Source organism: Anser brachyrhynchus, assembly GCF_964034855.1.
Source record: "Anser brachyrhynchus genome assembly, chromosome: 4".
Classification (NCBI taxonomy): Eukaryota; Metazoa; Chordata; class Aves; order Anseriformes; family Anatidae; genus Anser; species Anser brachyrhynchus.
This window is the reverse complement of record NC_137698.1, coordinates 26,046,415-26,063,904: the sequence shown is the minus strand read 5'-3', so window position 1 is coordinate 26,063,904 and position 17,490 is coordinate 26,046,415. Positions and strand designations below refer to the sequence as shown.

Here is a 17,490-nt window from a genome sequence, read left to right as displayed (position 1 = left end):
TTTCAGAGTATTTAACATCCTGAAGGGTTATGTATCAGTTTCTTCTTTAATACTATTTTCTAGGTTACATTTCAGAATACACATTTTAGTGGTTTCTCACTGCGTCAGTGGATAAATTCACAGCAAATGAATTGGCTAAGGCCCCTGCTTACATCTGTGGGTAGATCTCAAGGTATAGCACACATCCAGCGAAGTGACATGGAGTAAGGCTTTTTCATATGTCCATTTGCATACACCTGCATTTACATACATCTGTTCCTGCAGATAACTTTGCTTTAGAAAATTTCATAAAATAAATAGCCTTAAGTTGGAGCTGAATTTTTTGCTCTCGCCTACCTGACAGAGGCAGTAGCCTGGTCCCTTTTGTTTTCTAACTGGTTGATGGAGTGAGACAGGAGCTTCACAGGGAGGGCATTTCCCATCTGCAGTCACCTCCCATCCTCGTGTGTGCTTACATACAGGTCAAGTGTTTTGGATGATCATCAGGGGGCGTCCTCTTAAACACATTGGGCTATCTTCTGCCAGCTGTAGACTGCACCTGTCGCTCACTGGTGTCAGAAATGTCCTGCCCCCCCATCAGTTCTTAAAGCTTCTCCTGGTAGTGGCATTGGAGCGTTTCCTGCTTCCCTGAAATGAGACCGAGAAGAAACTAAATGAGATGGGAGCTGGGTTAGGGTCCCACGGAGCTGTAGCACTCTGGTCAACAGTGGCCCTCACAGTTTGTACCTGCCTGGGGTTTAGCAAATCTCGGGCTTCTCTGAGCCAAGCCAAACGCTAAGCTGGCAGTGTAAATTGTACCTTCTGTTCTGCTGTGTATGCTGAAGTTCTCCCAGTGCAGTTCACAAATTACCTGTGTTACATGAAAGTTCTTCTCAGAAGATCTTAGTTTAAGGCAAAGTACATTTTCATAAACTCGCTAGATACATAAAGATAAAGCTATTGCTCATGTGTGTAAAGCTGCCTCAGTCTTATGGCAGGTACTGAATCATTTCACTAACAAGCCCTGTGTCCCATGGTAAGCCATTGTCTGGTGAAACAGATAGCTCTGCTGTTCTGAGGCTACAAAGGTTTTTAAAACTAAAAACAATATTGACATTGACGAATAGATGAAATACTGCCTTGCTGACTTTGTTGCTTTCAAAGTATCCTGCCGAGTTGTGCTGGAGTAGCTGCTAAAGGAAAACACACAGTAGGGTTATTGGAACAAGAGATTAAGAAAAGTCACTAAGACATGTTCAAAGGACGCTGAAGTGTTTTTGATTTTCTCACATTCAGTGGGATCCTTCCAAAAGCATAATCTGAGCATATTGTCATGAATACAATTTAGTTACAGAAAAACAGAGAACACACCGTTGTGTGTCAAGCCAAAAATTAGAATGTATTAATACAGTGTTTTAATTGCCCAATCAAAATACCACAATCAGTTAATTTAGCACAATTGAGAAGGAATTTGCAATTTTACAAATTAATTATTCCACATTCTCATTAATAATGCAATTAAAATAGCTGTAAACCAGCATCCTTGTACCTAGCCTCTTCCCTGGTGTTGTCCTTGCCTTCTGGAGTCAACAAGAGTCAGAAGGTGAGGGTGGGAACTTCTTCCTCCCTACAAATCTCCAGGCTTGTTAATCCTCCTCTGTAGATGGTGTGATTTCTTTTTAAGGGGAGAACTATGCAACTAACAGAAAGCTAAGCATAATGCAAGGTAAAACAGTTGAAATAACTAACACTCATAAACACAGGAGAAGCACCAAGTTAGCACTTGTAACTGTGGTGTTACAGCTAGGACAAGCTAGACAATGACCATCAGACCTTTAAGTGAGTTTCTGCTACAGTCTATTTCTTACTTATTTTTAGATGTGGCACATCAAGCTGCAGTAAATTTAAGACAAGGATAAAAAGCCCTATGTTCTGAAGTACTTTATTAGTTTTTAAAATCAAGACTGAGGTCTATTGCTAGCACTTGTTAATGCCAAACTGAGTGAACCACAGAGTTACAATATAAATGAGCAGTTACATCCTTATTTCCCTTGAAAATGAAATTCACATTTGTGTAAAGCGCTTGCTTTAATGAGTTTTCTAGTAATTTTAATAAAGGGAGCACGTTGTCTTTGTACTGAGGGGAAGTTCCTGTTAAGGGATGCTCTTATCCTTGAGAGAACTTCCTTGGGGAAAGGTGAAGTGTGTATCAGTGAAAGAAAGCAGGTAGAGTGTTATTTCCTCCTTTCGAACATATCCAGCTGTTATTTTGGAAAACAGGTGCATTTGTGCATGAGTCTTTTGTGTTCTTCCTTTCACTCCAAGCCCCAAAGTGAACCAGATGAAGAGATGTATTGCTAAGGTGCAGACTGCCCTTTGCAGCAGAACTAAAAGCCCAACGTTTTCACAAGAGTGATAGTCTGCTATGAACAGGAGCCATATTCACTTCAGAATATTGTGGTTACTTGCATTGTACCTTTTATTTATATACTCTTTACTATTTTGTGGTGGTGTTTTGTTTTTTTGTTTGTTTAGTTTTCCTATATTCAGTTTCGCCCATACCAACATTTATGTACTCAACTGTTATTTCTCTGTTGCTCTTAGTTCCTTTCAGCTGCTTCTAAGAAAATATGAACACAAAAAACAACTCTAGGAAATAGTTCAGAGTTTTTGTTCTCAAATAGCTTTGAAATGAAGCTAAACATGTTCTTTGACCTATAAGTACCGTCATGGTTTACTTTCCAGAGTCTGCCAAGCATTTGATAATGATGATAAGTCAAACTTTCTTACAAGAAGAGAAAGAAACAAAATATTTTGAAATAATTTCTGAAAATCACAAAAACGGAGAGAAGTAATTACAACTTATCCACAAAAATATACAAATTCTGCAGGCCAAAATACAAGTAGAATGCAACAATACTTGTGTTATTCCCAGGCAAGCCATTGCTAGAGCTACCACAGAGATTAGTGAGTTCGCTACTGGAAAGGGATGGCTGCCCATCTGATGTATAGTAGGAGGGCTGTTATCTGTAACGCAGTGCATCTCTTAGGATGTGACTCACAATGAAAAGGTTTCTCATGGAGAATATTTTCTGCCATTTGTGTGTGTGTGTATTCTGTTTTGTTTTGTTTGTTTTGGGTTTTGTTTTTGTTTGATTTTTTTTGTTTTTTTTTTGCATTGCACTTGCACAGCAGATTGGCACACAGCTGGTTTTCAGATTACAGTGCAGAGGAAAATATTTTCTTGCTTTATTCATTTATTAAAAATATTAATCACATGCAGTGAATGACAACAACTTTCCCTCTCCTCTTAGTACATCTCTTTTTAAATACTTCCTTTATTTCGTAGTTGCTGTTAAAGGTGCGAAACCGCACACCAGCACAAAATTAGAGAGAAGTGTAAGTGACAAGCTATATATCAACCACACTACTAATTCCCTGCCACACTTCTAGTTCAGAGAAAACATGCTGAGGGGAGGATGTATGCGGATATATAGTTCTGGTCAGGACCAGCAGGGTTTCTTTGATCACCCAAGCTATTGACAGCCTGATGAATACTTTAACTCTGAAGTGTTCTGTTTTTTTTAAATGAGAATGAGATTATCCTTTGTTTTTATTTGTGTATTTCTTCAATTCACATGTTTCTATTATAGCTTTGTATGTAGTTTTAGACAGGGATATTTTTCATATGTTAAGGTGGTCTGATACAAAGGTTATTTTGTCTATAACGTGTAGTTTTAACAATAACAAAGGTATGAGAATTGTTTTCAGAGTTAAAGCATTTTGTCCATCTCTAAGGATCAGTAAAATTCTCTAAAACAGTTAGGACCAGTCCAATTTTGAAATTTCAAATACTTAGGGACATGGTTTAGTGGGTAATATTGGTGATGGGGGGACGGTTGTTCTTGGAGGTCTTTTCCAACATTTATGATTCTATGATCATAACACTTTCCAAAAGCAAGAAGACATTTTCATGGTGATAAATTATGTCACTCAAACAGCAGTCTAGTTCTTTCACTGTAGGACTGTACACCTTCCTTTTGGAAGGACACTTACAAATAATAATAGTTAGTACTTAAAAAAAAAATACTTGTTAGCTGCTAAACCATTAACCCTTTACTTCAGAAAGACTTGCAAAATGTACTTGGAGGAGGCTGTGCTTATGTAAGTAAAGGCCAGATCTGGCAAATTGTTCTGTTTGGATCTGAACCCGTGTCTGTCTGCCTGGAGATGCGGTGAGCCCTTGCTCCTAAGGCTCAGCTTTCCAGAGGGATTTAGAACAGTATGCTATCCTCACTCCTTATAGCCAAACATGACCATTTTAATGTAAAACTTTGTGACGCATAAAGTAAAAACTAACAGATTATGTACTGTGTCACATCCTCTGTTTTTTGACATTGCAAGGCAGACAGCAGTTTGGGGGAGGGAAAGCACTGGAGGAGTGTTCAAAATAAATTGTGTAGAAATGTGTAAGCGTAATCTGAGCCTAATCCCATTGTCATCATATGAAAGCTGCCAGGTGCTAAATTATATCTCTTAGTTAATATTCAACATAATGTCTGTTTATTTGTTTAAACTTCAGATCTTAGCTGTTCATTTAATATTCAGTATATCTTTCTGTTTTTTAAATTCACATCCTTAATGAGGGGACCTGCCAGACTAAAGGGGATGTGAAGAGCATCAGTGATACTGCAGAACAGTTGTGACAGCTGAGAGACAGGAAAAGACAAGTTGATTCAATGTGTAAAACAAAGGGAGAGAAAAGATAACAAAGAAAAGAAAGAACTTGATGTCTCCTCTTCCAAAGTTTGATTTATGCAGCAGCTCATTTATTTGCCTTTTTTCTGGTTTTAAATAAAATGTGAAAAGCCAGTCATCTGCCCATGAAAAAAACAGGGTGTTATTGTTTGATTAATACCTCATACTGATGTTAGGAGATGCCTAATTATGCATCAGTGTTTGCCTCATTATGTAGAGGAGCATCATCACAGCAGATTAGTCCATGAACAGAGAATGGTTTCCTTTTTGCTAATTAATTCTCATGCTTCAAAATAAGGAACCCAAACAGCAGTCTAGTTCTTTCTCAGTAAGACTTTACACCTAATTTTGGAAGGAAATTGTTTGTTGCAAATAATAATTATAATAATAATAATTAAAAACAACAGCAACAAAAAAGAAAAAGAAGAAAAAAAAAGACTGTCTGACCTAGTCTTAAAAACATGGCTCAAATAGATTGCTTTTCTTTGCTAGTAAGGTGTGAGAGAATTCCCACAGCCCGCAGCTTTCTGAAAATGTCTTCAGCAATATTAACTCCATCTTCTTTCCCTACATTTATGACATAGTGATGACTCCAAAGGTTATAATAAGAACACAGCTAACTTTTGCAAATAAATGAGTGAAACACTGAGAACTACAGTTCTGTTCTAGCTCAGTAAAGGCAGAAATTAATATCAAGTAACAGAAGAAGGGATGTATTTCCACACTAGACAAAGTTCAAAGAGAAAATACTCTTGAAATAACAACTAAGAAAACGTTTGGATGATGGAATGCAGCAATCAAGAGAAGTAGCTGGATACTTGCTTCAACAAATAGAGGAAAAATGTGTAAATTCTTGAAGGTTATAATGGCCTGCATTCCAGCCATGAAGATATGTCTGCTAATGCTAGGTGCTGTGATGTAGGAAATAAAGTTAAGGAGGTACAAAGGGTATTTAAAAGGTACAAAGGGTATTTAAATTTTTATGGCTAAAAATTTAGTGCTAGCATTTGAACTACTGGGAATTTAAGGCCTATTTCAGTAGGTTAAAGAAACCTTCTTAAGTGTCCTCATCTTGTATCTTGCCACAGCATGCAGACCTTATGTAAATTCATCATTTCATAGCAAAAACTTGGAGCCTCAATCCCTGCATCAGAGAGAGCATTTTTAAAGAGACAAAAGTAAAAGATGAGCAACTTCATGATATAATATTAAACTTCAAGGAGAGTAAAGTATTGCCCAAACTCTATTTTGTATTTTGAAATCTCATTTCCAAAGCATAGTTCAAGGACTTCTCTTATTTACAAGAACAAACCCATGCATTAAGAAAAAACGCACTGAATTCTTGAGGAAAAGGACAGGAAATTGCAGGTGGATTATAGAACCTGAAGATTTTACCCTGAATGATTAGTACGTAGAATGGACAAGAATAACAGAAATGTAGGAGGGAGATGGCCATATTCCAATATCCTCAGGTTAGCAGAGCCTAAGTTTTGCAATCTCAGAAGTAATTTTACTGACATTATTGTCAGTAAAATAAAAGTGGGAAATAAAAGTGCTCAGTGTAGAGGGCTGTGTCAGAATCTGATGCTACTTAAAAAGTAATTACCTGAGTTGTGGCTTCTATTTCTGCCCTTCCCAAGGGCTGGTGTTACTGTCCTCTGCAAATATAAGGTCAGTGCCATCCTCACAGTAGAGTTTCACTAGCTCTCCACTATAATCTGTGCTTGGCATTTGAGAGGTTAAAAAGAGCAGTATGGGAGAAAACAGCTGTCTGACAACAGCACCGACTGTAAAAGTCAGTGATGTATTTTGGTGGAAGAACTAAAAATATGTCAAAGATAGTTTCAGGCAAAACAGAGAAAATGTCAGTGTAATGACAGGTCTCAAAATCTGCAAGACTGTATGCAGTGTTATAAATATGTTCAAAACCAAAGTTTTGCTTGACAGGTTATCATTTACAATTTTTAACAGTTAATGTTGCCAGGATGCAGTAGTGTGACTCTGAAAATAAGTTGGCATTTCTGAGTAATTTATTGATCTCAAAGAAATTACACTTTCCTGGATTCACTTCAAAGTAACCTTCTTCTAATTGGCCTTGCAACCTGGAAGAAACCTCGTAACATGCTTTCCTTGGGGACAAGTTACTGAAGAAATACCTGTGTAGTAAACAAATCTGTTAAAAAGAATCAAATTTTAGTGCAGCAAGATCACCTTTAGACAGCTTTGTACTACATACACGTGCCCAGAGAATGATCTGTAAAGGCAGCTGTATGTGTCTTTGTTATCCTACCGTATACTTCAGTTGCCTTGATTCTCGTTTGAGCTATAGCCTGGATTACATTTATTGCACTGGTAGTGTAAGAAAGTTCCAATGTAAGTGCAGCTATCCATAGGAAAATCTTTGTTGTAAAAATGGTAGTTGTCAAAAAAAAAAAAAAAAAAAAAGTTCTGCAATCTCTTCTGCCTTCCTTATCACCCAAGAGGGAAGCGTGTCTCTGAGCACGCCTGTGCCTGTCATGTTAGGTTTGGGGCTAACAAGGCTGTACTGAGAACTTTTCAGAGGTCTGGTTGAACTTTGTTCCGTGTGCCATGCTGCTGGCATCAGTGAAGCTCTTTCAGGAAGCGAAATGTTCCAAGTGTCATTCAGTGCGGCAGCGTGAGTTGTACGGTTTCTTTTCACCCCCTAATTTCAGGCACTTTAGTTTTAGTGCTATCAACCCATTTAGTTAGCAGGAGGACAAGCAGAGGGAAACACAGCTTTCAGTTTTGTGTGTGCTGTCTCCCATTCAATCTGCTGTATCGTTAATTGGGTTCCATTTCTTGCTCACTTTCAGGTGATTATTGTATTTATGTTGCAGCAAAAATAACTTCCTGCAACTTTATCTTTATCTCCTGTTTAAGACTGCTTTTCTGTGTATTCTTAACCAGCTTTCCTCATCTGGCATAAGGTGGTTGCATATATTGTGTGTCATTCCTCTGGTGAACAAAGTTATTCTTCCATATATTATGGCTGACAAACAACTTGGATATGAGCAGATGAACAGAGCTATAAAGATAATGCATTTCCTCAGTGTTGTTTTTGTTTTGTTTGTTTGTTGTATTTTTTTGGTTGGTTGGTTGTTTTCACATAGGAAATACAATATTGAGGAAACATTCAGAAATAGATAGAGGCAAACATAGGAACAAGCATGTCACAGGCTTTTTTCAGGCAGTTCCAAAACCCTTTTCTGAAGATGGACCACTAAAGATGTAAAAGACAGTTGCTTTAAAACTATATACAAAGAAATAGACAGTCTATTTAAATATTTTAGCTTTAAAAAAAAAATCTTTTGGGGAGGGATATTCAATTTTCATGCCTGCAAAAACAGTTTGTTTATTGTTCTGTATAGTGCTTAAGTTCTTTTTGCATCAGTTATAAGTTATAAAATACATTGGACATTAATTCCTAGAGGTGCTTAACTGTGATATGTAAAATAGGATTTAGGTAATTCTGTTACTCTGTGGAGGTTTTCAGGCCATAAGTAACCACTTTATCATTTAGTCTTTGGGTAAAAGATTAACCCCACTTTTCCCTGAGTTCGACTGCTGGAAACAAAGCAAATGAAGGAGTCTGTTGTCAGCTGTGGAAAAGACATGAGTTATGATACTGCGGCACCAGTGAAGGTATCAACAACTACCAAGTGCAACTGGCACTTGGAATAAATCCATAAAGAACAACCAACCATCTTTCATCCTTTCCTCGGGAAATAAAAAAGTTCCCAGCCGTGTCAGCACTACCAACAAACTAGGAAGCCAGCGCTAGCTGCTCGTGCGGAGGTCTGACTTGTCATGCTAGATTACTGCAGCCCCAAAATTTTGTGCTTTGTTCCTTTCCCTGTTTGCGAAATCTGAAGTAGAAAAGTATCTCAAGAGTTTAATGATGCTTCTGTGATGCTTCAGTGTTTAAGAAGTCACCACACCTTATATCTCAATAATATCCTGTGTGTGCTCTATTAGCTGAACACTCACCTTGTTGACGAAGTCGTCCCTGGTGCTTCTGTGCTGGTTATAGGACTGTCACAATGGCATGAGCTCAGGAAAGTGGAACAGAGATACCAGAATCTCCGTCTCTCTCTACTGACTGAGATTGTAGCCTGAGAAAGTGCCAGCAAATCTGGCCAGCCTTGCACATTCTGCAGTCTCAATCACTTCTTTCATGACTATGTGGAAACCTATACAGATTTGTTCAGAGAAGTTTATTTAAAGCCTATCATGAATGACATCAAGCTAGGCTGCGTATTCATCTGTGCCGTTTGCTCTCTCCTGCTCTCAATAATGCTGACCTTTTGAGGCTGTGGCAAAGGAACGAGCTGTAGAGTTCAGAGGTTCTTTCAACTTGAGCAGGCTGCAGTAGAAACTCAACATCAAAATGAAGTTGCTGTCTGGAAGATTATATTCACTGGTGTGCAAGCAATGAGCAGAACTATTGCACGTTCAGAATCCTCTCCATAGCCTTGTATTAAACCATCCAAGGACTTTGTCTTACTATTACCATCAAAAAAAGAGACTGCATTTTAGCTTGTCCTTTTCCCAGTTGTCCTTATTCTTAGGTGTGCAAAACTGTGTTTGGAAAGAATGGGTTATCTACTGCTTAAATGAGATTGCTATTAGCTAATTGCTGTTATACCAAGCAGTTGTAAATTTTGTTCTCATTATCGGTCTGTGTCACACTTACCATGTCCAACAGTTTTCACAGCATCTGTCTGCTTCTGGAACTTTTTTTAGAGTCTGGCATGGCTATGGATCAGGTAGTAAAGTCTGTACAGCAGAAACCTCCCCATCCTTCCTCCAGGATTTTACTCAGTCAGGACTGATTAGGAACAGAAGACTTTGGATCTGGATATCAGAAGAAAGAATACTGACACACTCTTCTAGGTGAAAAGTAAAGCCACAATGGAAGATAACCAAAAGACTGGGTAACTATTGGAAATGGAAGTCAACTAGGATGGGTGACCAAAAAGAAAAAGATGATACATCATTGAGAAAGACAGAGAAGTGGACTGGTAACTGTAGACCAGCCAGCCTCAGCTTGCTGTCTGAAAGGAACATGAAATACATCCTCTCCTTGGGTGGTGCCTATCTATTTCAAACTATGGGAAGGACAGGAAGGTAATATTGTCATCACATATTTACCAACTGCTAATCATGTTTGAACAATCTGGTTGCCTTTTCTAATTATCGTGGTCAAGGGAAGGGTGATGGATGTAACTTGTTTTGACTTTAAGAAATTTTTATCCCTGCAACATTCTCATTCATAACCAAAGGAAGCGTGGGCAGCACAATAAGACTGCTAGATGGGTTGGACTGATGGGCTCAAAGGGTAGTTAATCAATGTCTTGATGTCTGTCTGGCAGAATATCACAGGTAAGTACTGGGGGCATTGCTGGTCAATATCTTCAGCAGTGACCTGGAAGAGGACTGTGCACCTTCAGCAAATCTGTGGATGATGCTAAAATAGAGAAAGTGGTTTACACATAAAGTACAGCATCAGTCCAGAGGACTATAAGAAGCTATAGGATTGGGCAAAATAAATTTATGAAGTTAACAAGAAATGTTAAATTCTGTACCTGGGTGAAAAACTCCATGCACCAGTAAAGCTGGGAACTGGCTAGCTGGGGTGTTGCAAAGGTCATAGTGGATAGCAAGTTAATAGGACCAAAAGGTGGACTTTGGTCACCAGGAAGGCAAACTGAACTGGGCTACAGTGAGCAGATTACGTGAAATTATGTGCCCTCTCACAATGTTGGTGCTGTGTATGTACATCTGGGATTCTGCATCCACTTCTGGGCTCTACAGTTCAAGTAGGATGACAAAAGCTGGCATCTGTTTAGACGAGCTTGCAAGACTATCGTGGGCCAAAAGCATGTGACCTTTGAGAAGAGGCTGAGACATCTGAGCTTGTTTAGTCTGGCAAAGAAACAGCTAAGTGGTGATCTGATATCTGCCTGCAGCAACCTGAATGGGAATTACCCAGATGGCAGAACCAAATTCTTCCTGGTACTGGCAGATGGTAAAATAAGAGGCAACAGCCCCAGGGTGCAGCTTGGGAGATTCAGTTTGTACATTACAGAAAAGTTACTCACCAGAAGGGTAGTGTGGTAGTGGATTTGCTTACCCAGAGAGGTAACCAGTGGAATTGTCCTTCTTGGAGTCTTCAAGACTTGGCTAGAAAAACGTGGCAGCTGTCCTGGTACACCCTTGGCAGCAGTCCTGTGTCCAGCGAGCACTTCCAGCCAACTTTCTGCGAGTAACAAACTCAAAGCGTAACTCTGAAAAGAAAGTTGATGCACCCAAATTCACGTGTTCATCTCATATTCTCTCTTCGGGATGATTTGGTTTTATGCTAGCATGCATAGGGGCAGTGAAAGTAGAAATAATGACAAGGTGCTGGGGAAGGCTGTTTTGTCAATTGCAGTAGAAAACCAATAATAACAAAATAATCATAGGCCTCTAAGTTTCCTTTATGTATTTTTTGTCAAGCTAGACGGGAGCATTTCAGTCATCAAAAGCTTAAGCTGACGTGTTCCAAGAAAAACGTGTGCTCAGGGCCTTGGGAGGAACGGAGGGTATGCTTGCTAATTTTATCTGGGAAGATACTCCCCTCTTGGGAGGATATAAAGTGACTGAGGTCCTTTCACAGTGGGAGCTCTGTTGCATAAATTGGTTTGCTGTGCATACTGGGCACAAAGCTTTCTGCTGCTGGCCAGAGATAAGATTGAGAAAAATGTTCTTGAACTGGACAGCCTCATTATCATTGCATGTAAAAACAGCCATTTGACTGCTTTAATTTTCACCAGCAGAAATAGTCACTTGAAGATTATTTTACTTAGCTAAGACCACAGACTGCTATGTTATTGGCCACACTGCTTCCTCCCATTTGCCTGTGCTGAGTTAACAAGAGAGGCCAGCATACATTTTCCACCACAGAGTTTTTCCTGAATCTCATTTATATGGCTTATGTTGGGAATGGCAGAACAGCTCAAAATACATCAGTAAATTAATGTTAAAAACAAACAGATTTAATTAAGATTGTTTATCAGGGCATTTAGCAGTTCTGGTAGGCTCTGTGACTGTTCTTAGTGGAGTTACACAGTTATTTGATAACTTGCAGGTTGGCGACAGTAAAACAGAAGTTGTGCTTTGGGGCAAAAACTGGAGGGGCAACATAGGTGAAGAGAGTAAGCTGTGTTACAGGCATGGAGTTGGGTTGGACCTGCCTGGCTCTCCAGAAGGGATACTTAACAAAGGTCTTTTTCTTTGTATATGCTTTTCTCTTTGATCCATGCTGCAGTCAAGTGAGCCTTGAAAACCAGCTTCAGTTTTCCCATCATCTTTTAAGTCTCTCTGAACATTTCAATAACCTTGGAGAAACAATGCTTGTCATATAGCACATATTGCCAGGGGGCACCAATGTGATGATAAAATGCTCTCTGTATACATCCTAAAAGGAGAGAATTACACTTCCACTTTTTATTGCTATGATTTTTTCCTGACAAAGGCTTGATTTCTAATATATGTCTGGGCACCAAATTAAGTAGCCGGGTACTCTGCTTGAGTAGGCCTTCAATTAGTCTGACCAGGAAATTGAGTCCCTGCTATTCTTTTAGGAAAACTTCTCTAGACTTTAAATGAAGAAAGAGAAGACCCACAGAAAGTAATTGCAATGGAGAATCTGTTTACAGATTATTGCTGAAGGAGAGATGTAATGCTGCCCTTTATCATCACTTGTCATAGCAGTGACAGCCTGCAAACCTCCTGCCTGTGCATTATTCTTTATTTGTCACCACCTGTGCCAACTCTTGCCCTGGCAGGTGCCTGGCATGTGTCAAACATATGATTCATGGGTACATTTGATCAGCACTGTGAAGAAAATGATGATGTATTTTCTTTTAAATTACAAATTAGACATTTATTTCCCACATCTAGTGACAGGGGTTTTGGCTTCTTTATATCCAAAGTGCACCATTTATAGCTCACTGTAGAATTTAAATATTGGCTCCTCTCTCATGCCTAACTCTGAAAGTGAAATTTATGTAATATTACAGCACATAAATGAAACCATTGTACCTCCCTGTTTTATTGTTGTGGCAAGCTTTCCTCAACTGATTCTTTTGGTAATAAATGGGCCGAATGTGTTGTCTCCTGGAGATTTAAAGGCCATTTTATTTCCTGTTGCATTCTGTTTTGCACACTGTTATAATTGCTTTCAGATAATTTCTTTAAAATTATAATTTTTCTCTGGCATTGATTGTTGCATGTTTACTTGGGTACTAGAGCTCACTTGCTTCTAAATGTATATATAGAATATATAGGCTTGTGTGAGAGATGTTTCTTCTGGAGATAATATTAGCAACAAAATAACTGGGGACTGCAAGGAACTGTAAATGTACTATAGGAAGGAAAAGTATTTTTCTCTTAGAAGAAAGAAGTTTATGGAGTGCTGTGAAAGGGGGACAGTTTATTATTTTAGGAAAATATGAGATTAGTTGGAATTTGTTAATAACAACAATTACCATCTAAGTCATTTGTTAGTCAAATTTATTGCCATACAGAACATTTGAAAGTCTTGTCCAGTCTGTTTTAAGTAATACGTGAGAAGCGAGATTCCCAGGTATTGTCTTTGTCAAAGCATCCATGTCTTTATGATCACTGGCTCTTTTATTAAGTAGCTAGCCCAGCTGCTGACTGCAGATCCTGCAGAATTGCTACTACTCTGCATGAGCATTTTCTTTCATAGTCTCACCTATAGTAATGCCAGCATACTGAGTAATGCAGGGGTGGCTTTTGTGAGTAGTTCAGCAGAAAGGTTATGTTTTACTACCTATATAAATAGAATAAAATGCTACAATTTTCTTTACAACTACTACTGTTCTGCTGCCTCTGGCTGTTACTCTGTGGATTTTTGTGCTATCAGAGATCAGTAAGATCAGAACCAGATAGTGCCACAATACACTGCAAGAGAAAATGCAGTGTGAAAGTACTTTCATGTTTATTTAAATTTGGAAAAAAAATTATTTAAGGATCCAAAAAGGGATTTATTTTTTTTCTTCACTTTATTTTCATTCTCAGAAGCATATTACAGTTGGTTGTTGAACCTAAATGCTGCATGATATTTTTTGCAAATAAATTCCAAAACTTGCTTCTTGGCCAAAGCTCCAAACTAAAGATATGGTAGGTGTTGTTACTGGCATCTCTTTGACTGTGTCATGACTTACTGTTAGAATATTACCAATACGTGTCTCTAGATTCCTTATGTATTGCCACTAATCTATATATTTCCGTTTGTATATAGACCTGATCTTTTTATTTCATTTATCTAAGCTTTATAAAAATTCACTCTTAAATTTGTTTTCTTCCTGGTTACTTCTAGTTATGTCTAAATGAGGGTGTATTTAGAATTCTGTGTGAACAAGATGTGCAATTTTTACCTCTTATTTGTATACCTCTTACTTGTGAGTAGTTCTTTGAATCACAGGGAGAAAATAATAAAATGAAAGTATCTGAAAACAATGTTGGGGCACGTAATTCTGGCATCAAAAGATGTGCTGTCTGTTTTAATGCAGTTCTTTACAAATCAAATGATATTCTGTCTGAAATGTGTGAAGAGCTATTTGAAGGAAATGGAGGAAGAAGATGGTGTAGTGAACTCTTGTTTGTTGTACAGAATTTCAGCCATCATTCTGGCCTAAGATAAAATATTAACAATGCGAAAGATCTCTTTTCCTGAGTTTGCAAGGAACCTGAAGCAATGAAGGAACAGTATGAACTATCATTGTTTCCATGGGGTTCAAGCTCAGATACAACTGATGACAATCAAATTATATTATTCATTTATTTCATTATTTAGCAATTGATATAAGAACAGAAAAGAATGTAGCATAGTATGGCCGTGTACATCATCTCTCTCTGAAGTGTTTTCTTGAAGAGATGGGCTTTCAGAATTTGCTCATTGGAAGATGTGCAAGGAATGAAATGAAGTCCTTTGAGCAAGGCTGGGTACACAGCTGAATTTCACTGAATTTATTTGGCCCAAGGCAAGTGATAACAGTCAAGAGTGCATGTGAAGATAGCATTTGTGTGTGTTTGTTTAAGCATCAGTGGATATTCAAATTGGGTACTTGCAAGGGCTTTAACTTAGTTGTTGTGACACCTGAGTAAAGGTCCAGTTCAGGCTTGCCTTGAATTTGTAAATAGGGAACAGAGAGCTTACCCCCACCAGGAACAACTTAGATTGTTTAAGCTCCTGCTTCTGTCCATCAAGGGGATGAGGAGCTGCCTTGGTAGCTGCCTTCACATACACAGGGGGAATTTGCCAGCCTGTGAGCCAGCTCACGGGAAATGGTAAAGCACTCGCACCTGGTGCAGAGCCCGGCTGAGCTACGTAGTAGGATCCTCTGATCAGCCAGTCTCATCAGTGAACCACCTCTGAGGGCAGACAGGTAAAGATGGAGGATGTGCACATAGCCAAGCTGTTAAGTGCTTGCTGGCCTAGTTGGAGAGCTCTGTTCAGGCTGGGTCACCTGAATCTTTTTGTTAGTTGTCTGTGCAGTATGCAGCAATGTGGTCACCTTCTTGGCTGGGCAGGCCATGCACGGGTCAGTGTAAAAATCTGAAGATTTGTGGGTGCAAGAGATCACAGGGGAAAGGGTTAGATGACCTTAGAGTACTACAGGACATTTTCACAGTGTCTCAGGACTAAAAGAAGCCACAGTACCTAACAGATTAGATTTGCTCTACTTTGGAAGTAAGTAATATCCTGTCATTTTGAGAGACTTTCATTTTTCATGGCCATAAGATGATGCGATTTACAGTGGGAAAAAAATCCAGATTGACAGCCCTAACAGATTTTCTTATATTTCCTGCAAGGACTCTTTGTATCTTTGTTTTTAAGGTCTATTTCCCTTCTTCTATATTCCTGCACTATGGGAATAACCTCAATGGAGCTCATAAAAACAGCAAAACAGGTCAATAAATATATGCTTTAGACAGTCTTGCACATGGGCACAAAATGATCTAAGACTTGATTTAACCTCAGGCCAGTCATGATAGTGAATTGTAGCTGGTACCTAAAATGAGTCAGAGTGGCATACAGCCCTTGTCATGTGAGTATGGTTGGGCATACAAAGATCATCATTCAAAGACACAGTGCATCTCTTGTCATTGTGACTGCTGGGGGATTGTGTTGTTTTTTTATTGAGGTATGTAACTAGCGAAATGGGATGAAAAAGGGATGCCGCTGCTTCTCTTATTTCAGAATGAAATCTGAGAATTTTCCAATCAGCCATGGAGTAGAAGACAAAAACATTTGATGTTTATCTGAATGTCATTCTTTACTTTTTGGAATAAGGTCTCAGACTTGGCCCTTAACATATTTCTCTGACTTCTCACAATCATCCTAGGAGGACTTGTTCACGACACTTGTTTACTACTTGATCTAATACTTCTCCCGGGTAGTACTATGAACACAAAGCACTCTTGACTCAGTAGCTCTCCAAAGTATTCCGTTTCTCCCTCCCGAAGCTCACAGCTTGTTCTGCAATTCTTGTCAATTCTCTGATGGTTCCCAGGTCTCAAGCCTCTCCCTTGTCAGTGTGAGCATACATTGATATTCAGTTCAGAGAAGTATCCCATACAGTATTCTCCTATTAAATGCATATAACTTGTCCCTGCTGCTCTGGATTTGCCAGCAGCATGTCAACAATTCAATGTTTTCTACTCCTCCTGATCTACGGGTAGATTTAGAAAGTCTTGTGTGTTGATCTGCTAGGAAGTAGAGGAGCAGAGACAAGAAGGAGCATGAGCAGGAAGCTGTGTTTCAGTAGAGCTTAATTTTACTTTAACACAAGATCCTGTATTCCCTGTACTGTGACTTGTTTGTTTGTTGCCTTTAAATCTTTGTGTCAGCATTATACACTTGAGGGTACTGCTGAAGAAGTCCCTTCTGGTAGTCCATAACAAACTTCTTGCAATCAATAACGATGTCGGGTCTGGATCAAAGCCTGTATTGACTGACCACACAAGTCCAAACAATAAAGTAGGTGATATAAGAAGCAATCATAACCTGGCAAACCTATTTCAGTGAGATTTAGTTTGCAACTCCTAGCATCACTAAATGTGGCACATCAACAGTTTTCATTACTGGAGACTATGCTTTTCTCTCCTTATTTGTCTTGCCAAAGAAGTTATCAAACTTTTCCAAAGTAATGAATCTGACATGCTGAGGTGTTATATCGAAGGCAAAATATCAGTGTTTCTGTTGTAGATGTATTTAGGAAGAGCCAAAACTATAGGTTGTGGTGTTTTGTTTGTTTCTTGTTAGTGGTGGTGTTTGATTTGGGGTTTTATAGTTCTTAGTGTCCGTTTCTAGTCAGAATAAAAGAAGTTCCCGAAGGTGCTGTTTTGTGATACAAACAGCTAGGTTATGCAGATAAGAGAATCTATCAAATGCTCTACATTTGCAGCTTAATTTTATTAGGACGTCAGCTGTCCATTTGCTTCACACTGGTATCCAACTATTATGATCTTCCTTCATGTCTGTTTCCCTTCCCATTACAGAAACAATCTAATAATGCTAGTTTAATGGTTACTTTTTAAAAATTGCTTTCCGTGCGTATTTCTTCATAATTAGTTGATAATAGGAAGCCCACTTGGAAAGGACACCGTTTATAAAACAGTATGCCAGAATGTTTATCTGGCCTTGGGCTGCAGGAACCA

General features: G+C 38.8%; 1 protein-coding gene across 19 annotated transcripts in view; it reads left to right on the top strand.

Moving 5' to 3' along the window:
- Positions 1-17,490, top strand: part of GALNTL6 (polypeptide N-acetylgalactosaminyltransferase like 6) — a 554,330-nt gene that overhangs the window by 453,326 nt on the left and 83,514 nt on the right. The window lies entirely within an intron of this gene.